Source organism: Magnolia sinica, chromosome 13 (genome assembly GCF_029962835.1).
Source record: "Magnolia sinica isolate HGM2019 chromosome 13, MsV1, whole genome shotgun sequence".
Lineage (NCBI taxonomy): Eukaryota > Viridiplantae > Streptophyta > Magnoliopsida > Magnoliales > Magnoliaceae > Magnolia > Magnolia sinica.
The window spans coordinates 76,146,784-76,161,149 of record NC_080585.1 but is presented as its reverse complement, the minus strand read 5'-3'; the positions used below and the strand labels follow the sequence as shown (position 1 = coordinate 76,161,149).

The following is a 14,366-nucleotide window of genomic DNA, read 5'->3' as shown; positions in this document are numbered from 1 at the left end:
AACGGCAGCAGAAACCATTTATGGGAAGAGAAGCAGCAGGCTGATGACATATATAAAAGATCTACAGTAGCCGCATGGCCCTATAGGTCCATACAGTCGTAGAAATAGGCCTTGATTTTGCAATAGATCTAAAATGTTTTTAGGAATAGTTGTTGTCTTCTATTTACTTCTTATATTTAGAGATTCTTTAGTAGCTGTTTGGAGTTTTAATGCTTGCAATAGAAGATTGTAAAATCTGGATTTTCTGCCTCAAAAGTCTTTTAGATCAGTTGGTTCATCTAAAATTGGTTTTCTGCTGCAAAACTTTCTTAACTAGTTCAATTGGTTGGCTTTGTTATTCTAAAAATGATTCCCGCTCTTATTTACAAAAGGTTAACCAGATTTGATCCATGGTTCTGTTTCTGCAGTTAGTTAGAGCTGGATCTGCTTGCATTTATTTAAAAATATCCTTACCTGCATTTAAAAGTGTATCCTGCACCAAAAATCTAATTCATGTCCCTATGGCTTGGCCCGAGTTGGAAGGAATATCTGTTCTTGATGTGGGTATAGAAATAAGATGGCACTAGTGACATTGTCTATTTTGGTTGTCATTTTGTTTTTTCTTTCTATGAATCTTTTTTGCTATCCTCTTGAGACTCCTTTCTTCCCAACACCTACCAAATTATCTATTTAGCGATCCTATGGTATGCTCTCTCTAAGTCAACAAAGACCATGTGGAGATCCTTCTTCCTCAGCCTTTATTTTTCCATCAACTAAGTAGGACATAGCCTTAATGGTTGACCTTCCGGGCATAAATTCAAACTGATTTTTTGATATGTTTATGTCATGCCTAAATCTTTTGTTCAATTACCTTCTCTTAAACTTTCATGATATCACGTTTTAAATCCCGCAATAGTTAGTGCACGTATGTCTCTTTTATTCTTGTAAGTACCATGAAGTGGCAATGGGCCGGGCATCTTGGCCTTGCTTGGGCTCCTAAACTTGGCCTGAGGTCCAGGCCTTGGCTTGAAATCCAGGCCTGATGTTCATGCCTGGCTAGGTCGATGATCATTGTTTTCAGTAGCGCTCATAATGTAATGTACGATACGTGGTGTAGTGTAGCTAAAACGCTATGTAGCGTATGCAGGTAACGTAAGCTATGGGGCATGGCTTACGCTAGATGTAGCGCAGGAAGCATACACTACTTGAAATCTCTCTTTTTTTCTTAAGTGTTTCTTCGATGTTAGTTTAACACCTATTTTAGAATGGTGGTGACTCATCCCCATCACATGTGGCACTACATTAGATCAATCTGGACCCATCCAAATTGTGGTCCTTATCATGGATAGAGCACTTAGATTAATCCGGACCATCCAAATGGTGGTCCATATTATGAATTTGTGATTTTTCAAAAAATAAAAAAAAGAGGTCACACTTAGAGATGTTTGAAGGCAAAGAGAGAGAGATTTTGCAAGGAAATATGTGGTTGATGATCCAAATTTCGCAGTCAAGAACTCATAGGAACTATGCATTTTGTAAAATTTATCATATATATGTATTTTTTTATTTCATTTAAAAAGTATTAAGTATTGCCCAGCTTACACTGCATGCTATAGAGAGCCAAACGCTACGCTATGCTATATGTTATTTAAAACATTGCTAATGATGAATGGTCGGAACTACCCATTGGCCTAGTCCAATTATCAAGTGGGTCACTGTTATTGTTATACAAAAAGAACGGACGACTTAAAGATACTTGTGAGCTATTCTTACTTAAAATGCATACGTAGTTTGAACGAACTCTTGGATTTTGGGTCATTTATAAGATGGGATTCATTTGGATGGAGTAGAAAAGAGGAATAAATCTTAGAGAGATAGGTATTAGAAGAAGAAGAAGAAAAAGAAGAGAATGAGACAGGAGAAGAAAAGAGAATGTTTGGAGGAAAGCAAAAAAAGCTTCCTGCGTTCCAGCCCCCTTTGCTATTTATATAAAAGGAACTTTGAAAAATACAAATAGGCCCTTATTCTATCCCATCTTTAAAAAAGGTCCTTTCTAAACACATAGCTCAACACTCCCTCTCAAGCTGGGCATAGATATCTATCATGCCGAGCTGGCTAAGAACAAATTCTAATTTTGGCTTAATAACTCCCTTAGTTAAATGGCAACAAGCTAATTCTCAGTTTTTACAAATGGTAAACAATTGAAAGGTCTTGAGAGATAACTTGTTCACAAATGAAGTGCCTGTCAACTTCATTGTACTTGGTACAGTCATGTTGAATTGGATTGTGCTATGGTAATAGCTTCCATGTTATCACAAGGCAACTTCATAGGAGCATTTAGTTTTATTCCCAAATCACGCAACATAATTTTCAACCACAATAACTGTGCTACCCCACAAGCCATAGCCCTATATTCTGCTTTAGCGCTAGACTTAGCCACTACAGTTTGTTTCTTACTTCTCCAGGTGACCAAATTTCCTCTCGCAAAAGTACAATATCCTATAGTTGCTTGCTATCATTTACACTACAAGCCTAATTTGCATCAGTGTATGCTTTATGCGTAGATATCCATGATTTGCAAGCAAAACACCCTTCCTGGGTGATATTTTCAAATATCTCAAGATTTTTTCAACCGCCTTCGAGTGTGGAATCCGAGGAGCTTGCATAAGTTGACTCACCACATTCACCGGCACTGCATATGATATGTCTATAACATATTAACATTTTCATTTTTTCCAAACTTACCGCCTCAAACGTGCTCCAGTTGTGCTCGCAACCGCTAGCAAAACACGTGAGTCGAAGAATCCTCATAGCCAACTTCTTTAGAGCTAGATCCTTCCTATTCGGGTCCACTCCATAGGTAGCCTACTAGTTATATGAAAAACATTTTAAATAAGTTAGACTTTGTATATTATATCATAAAAAACTATTTATAAGAGAGTTGGGACATTCATTTATATTACTTAATGAGCAATTTCATTATTCAATACCTAATGACGATATCCCTGGAGAATATGCCCTCACTTATTATATAAAAGTCCAGTAGAATTGAGATCTCGTCTTGTTCTTCTCTATTTGGAACCATTCTTTCCAACACGTTAATAAAACCAACCATATGTATAGTCTATGCTTTTGCTAGATCGAGGGAAGTGAATAAACAGGCTGGGTGACTATCCCATCTTTTAACTATAATATCTATAATGGACTGTAATCACGCTTTATATAGTTCAAATGGTCCATGATTTTATTTCTCACTATCTCCATCACATTATATATGTAACCCATTGTTGGCTTCTCATCCTCGTCCATCAATCGCAACACATTGACTAAGGGCTCAGTTGCTTTTAACGCTTTTACCACTTGTGTCCAAAAATTCCGTGAAATGGTTGTTTGTTGTACCTATTTCCCTTTAACCTTCTTTGACCAAGGCCCATTTGTAAAATTGGTTGACATTACAAAGCTCTTAAGGTATGATTTTTTTTTTTTTTTTTTTTCCATTTAATATTTGCTGTGTCAAGGCTGTAGTGAAATGGGTGACTGTTGGACGTAGCAAGTTACTTCCAATGTGTTCTCTCATTCGATTAAGAAGAAGGGCATGTTTGTACATAAAGACCGTGATTCCTTTTGCCATTGCAATCACTTTTATAAATAACTTACATATATTTTCTAATATAAGATCAATACAATGGGCAGCACAAGGGGTCCAAAATAAACGGCGCCTCTTCTCCGACGACGACCGACAACTCTGTATGAGGTTGCGTTGTCTGTAACTATCTGGACAACGTATTCCTCCTCTACTTCCTCAACTAAGTAATCTGCAATATAAGAATGAGTCGATATATCCATGGACTTCAAGAATATTGTCCCAGCTAGACAATTCATCAGAAAGTTTATGATAAACCGACCAGATCTATCGGTCCATCCGTCTGCCATGAGCGAGCAACCGTATGTTTTTCACAATTCTTTATATTCGGCTATGAAGGATCGTGCATAATTAACTTGACTTTGAGGCACGTCTCCCTCATTTTATTATATGAATGAGATTTAAGCCCAGGTCCAAATTGACCTATTGCCTCAACCATAAATTTGAAACTTCTTGACTTAACTATGTCGAAAGCAATGTCAATTTGGTAAAACCACTTAGTGATATATTGAATTGTGGTTTTCCTATCTTTATGTTTATACCTGTTTTATAAAGTTGTTCGAGCCAGTCCTTTGCCCTGACTTATTTGGTCGACCACATCCTCGGGGTGTGGTGCACACCATTTATCCATGGACCCATGCCCGCAAGCTCTTTCGAGGCTGGTGGTGGTCTAAATCGGATAGGTCATCCAAATCAACTACGTCTGTATCTTCGTACGCATCTTATTCTATTTATTCCTCTTGAGACGTATGACAGTATTGCATCTCTTTCTCGATTGTTTATCCATACACTCCATGATCTCCCTTCAGATTTCTTGAGTAATTTTGTCATATGCTCTTGCATTTAACCCTGGTGTATGTGTTATGTGTTGCTTGTGCCACACAATTCCATCAAAACTAAGGTGTTCAATAATGGTAATGGTGCCTGTAACGGCCACCGTTAGGGGTGTACACGACCCGAGCTAGCTCGGTTAGCTCGCTCGACTCGACTTGAAAAGCTCGATTCGACTCTGTTTGAAGCTGAGTTCGAGCCAAGTCAAGCTGATTTTTTGAGCTCGAAAATGAGTTCGAGCCGAGTTTGAGCAGACCCTAGCTCGACTCGACTCAACTCGGATCGAATCCAGCTCGAATTGAACTCGGATTGAACCGGTTTGGTGACTTGGTTACTTTGCTATTGATGTTGCTCACCAACTGTTTGACAAAATGACTCAATGAAATGTGGTTAGTGGCAAGGAAGGTATGTACATGAAACAAATACCCTTTTTCTCTTTGTTTTTCTTGGTTTTTATGTTGCTTAGAAGGTGTTTGATAAAATACCTGTAAAAGCATTGCTTTTATTTGTAAAATAGTGGGATTTTGAAATTGTAGTTTAGGTGTTTGTGGAAATGCCTCAATGGCGAACTTGGCTCGAACTCGGCCCGAGCTGGCCCGAGCTGCTGACCGAACTGAGCCGAGCTGGCCAGTCAGGCTCGAGGACCGAGCCGAGCCGAGCCGAGTTCGAGCTGAGGTCAGCACTGTTCGAGCAGCTTCACGCGTTTAGATTTTGGAGTCACATCACGTATGATGAGTTCTCAAAAAAGTTTGGATGAATTCCGTGGGAACTGGTTCGCAACAGCTGAGCATATGGCTATTACAATATATATATATATATATATTGGAAAAACCCTATTTCGGGACCATTACAGGTCCGTTATGAGGCCACTACGGACTATTACAGACCGTTGCAGAGCTGTTACAGGCAGTTTTTCCTGTAGTGGTCATTACGACCCTGTAACGCGCAACTATAATGGCCATTACCGTTACATAATGGCCGTTACGTAACCATTTTTGTATACCTCGACCGAAAACCACATACCCACATAGTATGTGTCTTATCCGTAGCGCTACGATAGTGCCCATACTTCTAACCTGGGTCATTCAACTTCGATTTCAAAGATGAAGATTGGGAAGAAGACATGATGTAGTGTATTCATTATTCTTGTTATAACTAATTAACTAATAACTTGAAAAAACTAAAAACTAAAGACTAAAGAGATGGGAAAGAGAGAGAGTTACACACACACACTAGTAGTGGAAGAGAAGAAAGGGAGAGAGAGGGAGTTAGAGTTACACAAGTGTTAAAAGAGGAGAGAATGTGTGTGTGTGTGTGTGTGTGTGTGTGTGTGTGTGTGAGAGAGAGAGAGAGAGAGAGAGAGAGAGAGAGAGAGAGAGAGTTACACAAATACACAATTACACAATTAAACACAAAACAAAAGAAGTTCGAATATAAAATTCTTCAATCTTGTCTTGAATCTTGTAGTCGACTAGTTGTAGACTTGTAGTCTTGTAGAATGTAGCTTCTTCCCTTCTTTGAACTCTTGCTTAATTCTTGAAAGTTGAATATTATCTTATAGCTTGATAGTTGTAAAAGTAAAAAATGTCTCCTCTTGACTCTTGAATGTAGAGAAAGAGATAAAAACTGTCTCTTAAGTCCCTGACTCTTGAATTTATAGAATGTAGAGAATGAGAATGAATGAATGTAGAATGTAGAAAATGAGAATGAATGAATGTAGATTATAGAAATGAGAATCTAGATAGAAATGCGAATGAATGAATGAATAGATTATTAGAGAATCTAGAGATTAAAGAATGTAAAATGTAGAGAAAGAGAGTATGTATGAATGAATGTTATGTAAGTTTGTAACTAACTATCTAGTATCTAGATTCTGGAGAATGAATTTAATCTAATAAAGAATGTAGAAAATGAAATGAGAGAAATGTGTCTAGAAATTTAAAACTAAAAACTACAGAGAGATGTAGTCTTGTAGAAAATGAAATGAGAGAGAGAGAATTTAATGTAAGTGTAACTATGTGATGTAAGAAACTTGGAATTCAATGTATTTTTGCTTCTTCTATCTTGAAATCCTTGATTCTTGATTAAAACTTGAAAAAAGTTGGAGCTTGGGCCTTGGAACTTGAGAGTTGAAAGATGGAGAATGTAAGAGAGAATGAGAGATTTTAAACTATGAGAGTAGATGGAGAGTTTGAGTGAATGTAACTTGCAAATAGAGGGGATTTGAATGCCTTTTTATAGGCAAAAAGTTCAGATTCGCAAAAAATAAAATAAAAATAAATAAATTAAATTAAATACCCAACAGTTAGATTTCTGATTGTTGGGCCAATATGCGATCGCATATTGTCGCACGTGTGGCATGTGTGATTGCATATTCCACTATCGTGTATGCAATTTTCCCTCCAATGTGCGCATATGCAATCGCATATGCGGTTGCACATTACAACACTAGTGTCACCCCATGTTAGGTCTAGGGCCCAAAAAATCATCCCCATCCGTGATGTAGGTGGACCACATGATTGGAAACAATGTACACATAATGCTCACCCTTAAAACTATTTTCTTGGTGCGGCCCATGTGAATCACTGAGCCCCATTTCTTCATTTTACTATGGCATCTAATGGTTAGAGTAGATTTTACATAATCATCATAGTGAGCCCTGGAAAAATTGACGGTTGACGTGTCTTTACCAACTGTTTAATTTGGCGTGGCCCACCTAAATCACAGGTCAGCTTGATTTTTTAGCCTTGTGCCTAAAGTGAGATTACAACCACATACCGCATCAGAGGGCCCTGGAAAAATGAACGGTTGGCATCCTTGATTTGAGCTTTATATATATATATATATATATATATATATATATATATATATATTAAAAAATCTTTTTTTATGGGACACCTTGATATGTATGTGAGATGTGTAATCCTACATTAGGTCCAATGCCAAAAATCTGGCTGACTTGTGATTCAGGTGGGCCCAGTGTTCGAAGTATCGGTATCACTACAAGTTTCGCTGGCCGGGGATACGGAAACAATATCGATATCGCTGATAACCGAAAATGCGAAAGAACATGGGAAAATGGTAGAATTTTTAGTGAAACTTTAGGAGATGCTAAAATACGCATATTTGTATATTTAGAAATAAAACATTTGCAAAAAGAATGTATACACAATAAGTTTCTATTTAATGAGGGCTTAAAAGCATGTGTCGTCGTCAGAAACAATCTAACCATCCCATCGATCCCATCTAACCATCCATGCATCCATCCAACCTTCCATCCAAACATCCATCGATATTGCAGAATATCAACAACTCACGCTATTTTGTCAAGAAATCATCAACAATTGAAAAGGAAACAAAAGATTGTGGTCTTGATATCGAGCATTTTGTGATAACGATAATAGAAATATTATCAATATTAGCAACGACAAATTGAAAACTGCATACAACAATGTGCTAAAAAAAATTGAAATAATATATATATATATATATTTTTTCATAAACAAACTTTATGTGATATATGGACATTGGTGATATTATTGAAATATCGTTGATACACTTGTGAGACAAGCATCACCTAGAATTTACATAGTCGAAAATATTGGCAATACATTGGCAATATCAGTACATTAGTAATACAAGCGATGCCTAGAATTTACACAATTGGAAATATTGACGATATCGATATGTTGGCAACGATACATTTTTTATGCCTGGAATTTTTAATACTACCGGTGCTATCGGTATCACTACCAATGTTATCGATATCGTCAAGTTAGAAATAATGATAATATCGGAGATAATTCAAACAATGGGTGGGCCACAACAACGGAAAGGGTAAAGAGATGTCCACCCTTGATTTTTACGTGACCCACCATGATGATTATATAAAATCCACTCCAACCATTAGATGCCACAATGAAATTTAGAAATGGGGCAAAAACATCAGGCCTATTTGTGATTTACATGGGCCGCACCAAGGAAAATAGTTTGAAGGGTGAGCATTGCTTGTACACTGTTTCCAATTGTGTGGTTCACCTAAATCACGGATGGGGCTGATTTTTGGGCCATGGAACATGGGGTGAATCACTTGGTGAACGGGTCGGATTTCATATGAACATCACGGTGGGGCCCACCTGAGCCGCTGGGATCCCTATTCTTTAGTTAAAGGCATGCACAAATTGTACATGTGTACAATGCACACGATGTATGCACAACACTTTAACATACATTTAGAAATTGTATGTGTGTCCTATATTAACTCGAATTAAACTAATTAAATTGTGGAACCACTGTTACTAAGTCATGGTCCCAAAATCAGATTTGATTGAACGATCCTGACCTTTTATTCGTGGACACTTGTTCATTGAAACAAGATCATTGGATATTTTTCATTCTTGACTGTCCAAGGAATGTTGACCAATCTCATTATCAGATGAGGAAATACACCTAATTTATGGGTTACGAGACATAATATGGACAATTTAATTTCAATTGCTTGTACGTCATGTGTACAATTTTTAAAAATAATCAATTGATTGTATTTTCATACATGTCTTTTATGATTTATAAATTTATATTAGTTGATTTTGAATATAGTTGCATTACTCTTAGAGAGTGCATAGTTTAGGACCCTATACAAATGAAACTTATTATGAGCACTTATTTTTTGTAATCTTTTGATTTCTAAGTGTGTAATGGTGTCTTTTTTAACATTATCTGAAGTTTCATTGAAAAATTCAACCAATTTCCAATGTTTCCCAAAAACAGTGAAACATTATGTGATACATCCAATTTCCCATGCGATAACCGATATGTTTTTGTATCCCAAGGGTGCAATAAATCCATCGATACCGATACTGAAAGCATTGTATGGAATATCTTCCTATCAGAGTCTTATCAATATATCCCTTGAAGTAGGGCCCACATCATAGCCAGCTAGGATGCTATGCAAGTGTACCACATTAGCACATGTAGAGGCCTGTATGGTTATTGGGCTATATGAATGCAAGTAGGACTAGCTATCCTCTAAAACTATAATTTATAGTTGTAGAGTCTGTACTCTGTGGTCTGTTGCATTGATTGTCTGCAATTAACTCTTGCTGTTTTGAAGTGGAACTATATGATCCTCAACCCGAGGATATGCTGGATCCTTACTCTTGCTCGGGTGGTAGACTCTTAGGAGTTTCAACACCCGGTCAAGGGTTCGAGTATCCATGGGTGGTGAAATCCCACTAGGGCGTGAGTGTGTGGTGGTGCGTGTGCATGTGTTAAAAAAAAAAAAAAATACCCCGAGGATATGCTTTGCTATCAGGTTTTCAGCTTGTATAAGTTGGTCCCTTTCATCCAATGATCCAGACCACTGGTTAGTTATCCCCTCCATGGACAACCCATGCCTCAAACATCACCAATATTGGATAATCCTAGCCACCAATTGAATGTGGACCGTTGCTATACCCCTCATCATGTCCCTCTATTTTAGGCCACAAATTCGAAGGTCTGGATTGTTTGATCAAAGGGATGTTTTGGGGCCTCATCAATCCAAGGTGGGGCATGATAGATCCAGTGGTCCCGGTTGCTGAACCACAGGCCTCATTTGTACAAACTAAAAACTTGAGCATGCTATGCTCAGGGTCATTTGATGCTCAGGGTCTATTTATTGGAATTTGGGCATGCACGTATCCATTCTTATGTTTACATGTATTCTAGAAATGAAAATTGCATTTGTGCATTATTATGTTGCATGCACAAGCCAAAATCTTCACCTTGGTTGAATAATTTTTGTGATTCTTTCCCACTTTATTCATCAGAGCAAGCCTCAATGAAAAATGCATAAAACCAAGGCACCGGTCTCTGCAGAAGCGACACCGGGGAAAAAGAAAGGACAGTGATGGAGAGACGAGAAGGCAGCAATTGAAGAGTGGATTGATGAATACTGAACACAAGGAGATCATTTGTAAGCTGGAGCACGATATCTGTAACAAAGTACAATGCTGGCGGCATAGAAAGTATTGGGTGGCTAGGTTTGTGCAGATAAGAGATTGGCCAAAAGTTTAAATCCAGACGAGAGATGAATGAAAGAGAAGAGAAAAAGGTTATATAGGGTGTGAAAAATACCAGATGTTCCCCCTGCATTGAGGAAAAAATATATATATTTGAAGGCGGGGTCAGTTGCAGGTTGGCTTCTTTACTAAAATTCGAGGGTAGAACAGTCAACTCCATGGCTGTTAGAGGAATCATATGATCGTGTGGGGCCCATGGTATGGTGACCTGGACTGTTGATCCAGCGGGCAAGGAATCTCCTGGGTTGGAGTTTGGTTTTGCATTCAAGTGCCGACTTTTCCTCTGTGTGTGTGTGTGTGTGTGTGTGTGTGTGTGTGTTATCAGATAGCAGGAACTTGGGGGACTTCCTGGGCATCGGGTATTCACGGTTTGGTTCATCCAACCATGGCCCATGCACTGCAGAATCCTGTCATGGAACATTTTGGGCAGTTTGAAGTATTTTGAGTGATGAGGTGTTGTGCGTGATACCCCAAGAAATGTACTCCTGGGTTACAACCTTTTCGAGGAAATGGTGGGTCGAACCTGCGTTTGGGATGAGAAATAAACAGGCAAAATGCCCTCCATTCACTGGTACTCACCTGGAACAATTATGCCCCCATCACTTTTGGTTGGTTTCTCGTTGAGCAATCTATGGTCTTCTCGGGTTTTCAGTTTTCACAGGTGGGACCTATCATCACTGGCGATTAGACCCAGCTTGATGGTTCATCAATGGTCGCATTTAACTAAGAAGTCGGATCTGATGGGCAGGATCCTACAGTATGGTGGATTTCTGGTGTATGGACCCTCCCTGCCAGGGCTCATCACACCAATTGATTGAATCCCAGATTCATGGGGTCTTACTCATACAAACTGAAAGCCCTATCTACCTCGGGAAGCTCTTGTACCTCAATTGATTCATGAAAAATAGGTTGCAGAGGGATAGAAGCCTGAGAAGTAAAGAGTTTATTTCCATTTGTACAATGGATTTGTCATTAATACTAAGAAAAAGAAAGAAAGTACCTAAGCGGAACTCTCCGTTGCTCTTATTTATTTATTCATTTATTTATTTTTACGGTCCAGAATATTTGGAGCCTAGCTGGTAGGCCAACTTTAGACCAGCACACTCACACCAGAGCCTGCGTGCCTGATGAAAGATCTATATCTAGCAATAGGAGTCCTTTAAGTCTAGATCAGGCATTATTTCAAGTATGCAAAAAGCATACTGATAGGTGACCATAAGACTTTTTAAGTAGCAATCTATTTTCTGGTAGCGAATAGGATTATCACGTACATATGATTAAAGTGATTCTTTAGAACCCTGAGCACAGGTCACTCTCCGTCAGTCCCAGCAAACCTTCTCTATCATGTTTGCATGGCCGCCATCTAAAGAAGTACGTGCCTACCCTATGGGAATCCGTGTAAAGGCAAGATGAAGTGGCCCAAGAACAGGTAAATGAAGATTATATAAGAAAAAGATTGTTCAAAAAAGAAACTTCATTTCTTTTAAATTGGCCTTACAGTAGTCCATTACAAAATTCTCTTCTTAACGGAGAGATGTCCAAAAAACTTTTTTAAAAAAAAGAAAGAAAGAAAGAAAGAAAGAAAGATGAGATACCGAAGTCATCTCTGGCCGATTGTCCTTTAAGAAAAGGGGATCCTTAAAATTTTTAAAATGGTGGCCAAGCCTCTGAACTTTGATTGCTACTTGTAGAGAGTGTTGTCCTTTCAAGTTTTTGCCATCCCATGAATAGCAACAGAAGCAGTAGACACCATTGGTGAAGGTTGGAAAGAAGGCGGGAAAGAGAAAGAAGTAATGAAGGAAGCGCATGAAGAATCAAGCTGAGAGATTCGATTTATAGAATGCCATGACCGTCCAAGTCATCATCGAGCAATAAATAGCAGACAATTTTCTATGCCAGCGGCTGCACACAACGATTGGGCGCAAACCCTGTGCTGCTACATGTCGCCTGCCAATAGGGCTGTTCACGAGTCGAGCTAGCTCAAAAAATTCACTCGACTCGGCTCGAGTCAGCTCGGATTGACTCGGCTTGAATGGCGGATTTGGACTGAGTCAAGCTAATTATTTGAAGCTCGAGCTGAGTTCGAACAGGGGCATTTCAACTCGATTCGAACTCGAACTCGACTCGACTCGAAGCTCGAACTTGAGTTTGACTCGTCTCGATTAATAAATATATTAAAGTTGTGAGGAATGCAGAGAAAATGGAAGTGGGATCTCTTTGCTTTCGCCCTAGCAGTGAAGAGTTTGATGTGGGTGTTGACGATCTCTTGAATCCAAAATGGTATATTGTATGGAGCACTCACATGAATAGACATATCCATCTTGAATATGTTGTGCGCTACAAGTCCTCAGATCATCTGTAAGGTAATGGAAACTGCGCTTTGTCTGAGTAGCAATAATACAAGTGGGTCCCACTTTTCTATGGTCCCAGGTCTGTTCAAAATCCTATCCATTGGAAAGTATGGCCTTAATGATGGGTAATTCAGAACATACAATTGAAGATGCTTTTGACCTATGGTTCTTCTATCATAAGGCCCACATAGATGGATTTTCTAGACTGCTGAAAGATGGACTACACCTTGTTTCGGTTGCCGGGCCAAACCAAAAATGAATTTCGCTTGGTGGAGCATCATGTAAAATGCCTCTTAAATTTTTTATTTTTTCTATTTTTTAGCTTCTCTTCTAAATCAATGGAGGAGGATTAAGAACAGAATCCATTACTCTCTCACCCAACAAGCTTGAGCTCGACTCAAGGTAAACTCGACTCTATTCGAACCACTAGCTCGACTCGAACTCGACTCGACAGCTTTGACAAACAAGCCAAGCTTCAATGTTAAGCTCGAGGCCGAGCTCGAGTTCAACATGGACAGGCCGAGCCGAGCTTGGCCCACCTCGACTCGACTCAGCTCGATGCCCACCCCTACCTGTAAGAAGCTGAGACATCACAATATCTTCTCACATTCTTCGAATGTAAAGTGATGGGGGGCTTGGCACACATGTACGAATGACAGGAGAAAATCATACTCGCACCAAACAAAAGGGAACATCACTCATAGGGCACTTGATTAATGCGGTCCTTTGCATATGCAGGAAGCTTTTATAACACCTGGGCCCTCTGATACTCAGGTATCGGATATCCTTGGGCATTATTTGGAAGATTTTTCAAATGACTGTAAAACTACAGGCGTCCGCGTGTGCGTGTGCACGTGTTCAAAGCCCAAAGACTTCAAGTTCTTAAGTGAAGCCCTAAACTTGAGAACCCATGATGCAATTGGATCTCGTACATTGACAAATCAAATCAGACCCTAGCCTTTACGATCCTCGAATTCCCAGTTCATCAAACTCGGACGTCCAATTAGGAAGAGTTTACCCTAGAAGCACATCAAAATTTCAAACCAGGGATTGATCAATGCGATACATTCGATCGACCTCCTGCATCTAGACAGTCGAATCTTCGCTCGATCTCACTAAGACTAGAATTCGTAAGCCTGGAATCGTTGATGAACCACCTCGCCCAATCCTTTGGACCCTAAAATAGTGATCTAGGTTGATAAAGGATGATTTGGGTCTTATTAGCTCAGTTGACCTGACTACCCAAAAGCAGGATAAATTTGACATCTATCGGTCCAACCAACTGATTGTTGGTCCAACCAATTGCATCGTCGATCCGACCGATAGTTCGCATTAAGTAGCAAATTTGGAGGAAATTTGTCTAGCGGTATAAATACCCCCTAACCCTTCTTTCCTTCATTTCCATTGCAACCTTAGATATTTTAAGGAAATGAGAGAGATTGAAGGTGAGTGGGAGATCAAAGCCGAATCTCACAACTCCAGATCGCATCAACTCTCCCT

At 39.1% G+C, this 14,366-nt stretch overlaps 1 protein-coding gene across 3 annotated transcripts in view; it reads left to right on the top strand.

The window, feature by feature from the left end:
- LOC131223868 (phospholipid-transporting ATPase 1-like) overlaps positions 1–14,366 on the top strand; it is a 75,213-nt gene that overhangs the window by 36,325 nt on the left and 24,522 nt on the right. For 2 of the 3 annotated variants that reach the window (XM_058219397.1, XM_058219398.1), the window contains one exon: positions 10,264–10,547. The exons of the other annotated variant lie outside the window; for it this stretch is intronic. The gene's annotated coding sequence lies outside the window, so the exon portion shown is untranslated. The remainder of the gene's footprint in view (positions 1–10,263; positions 10,548–14,366) is intronic. 3 annotated transcript variants of the gene reach the window in all.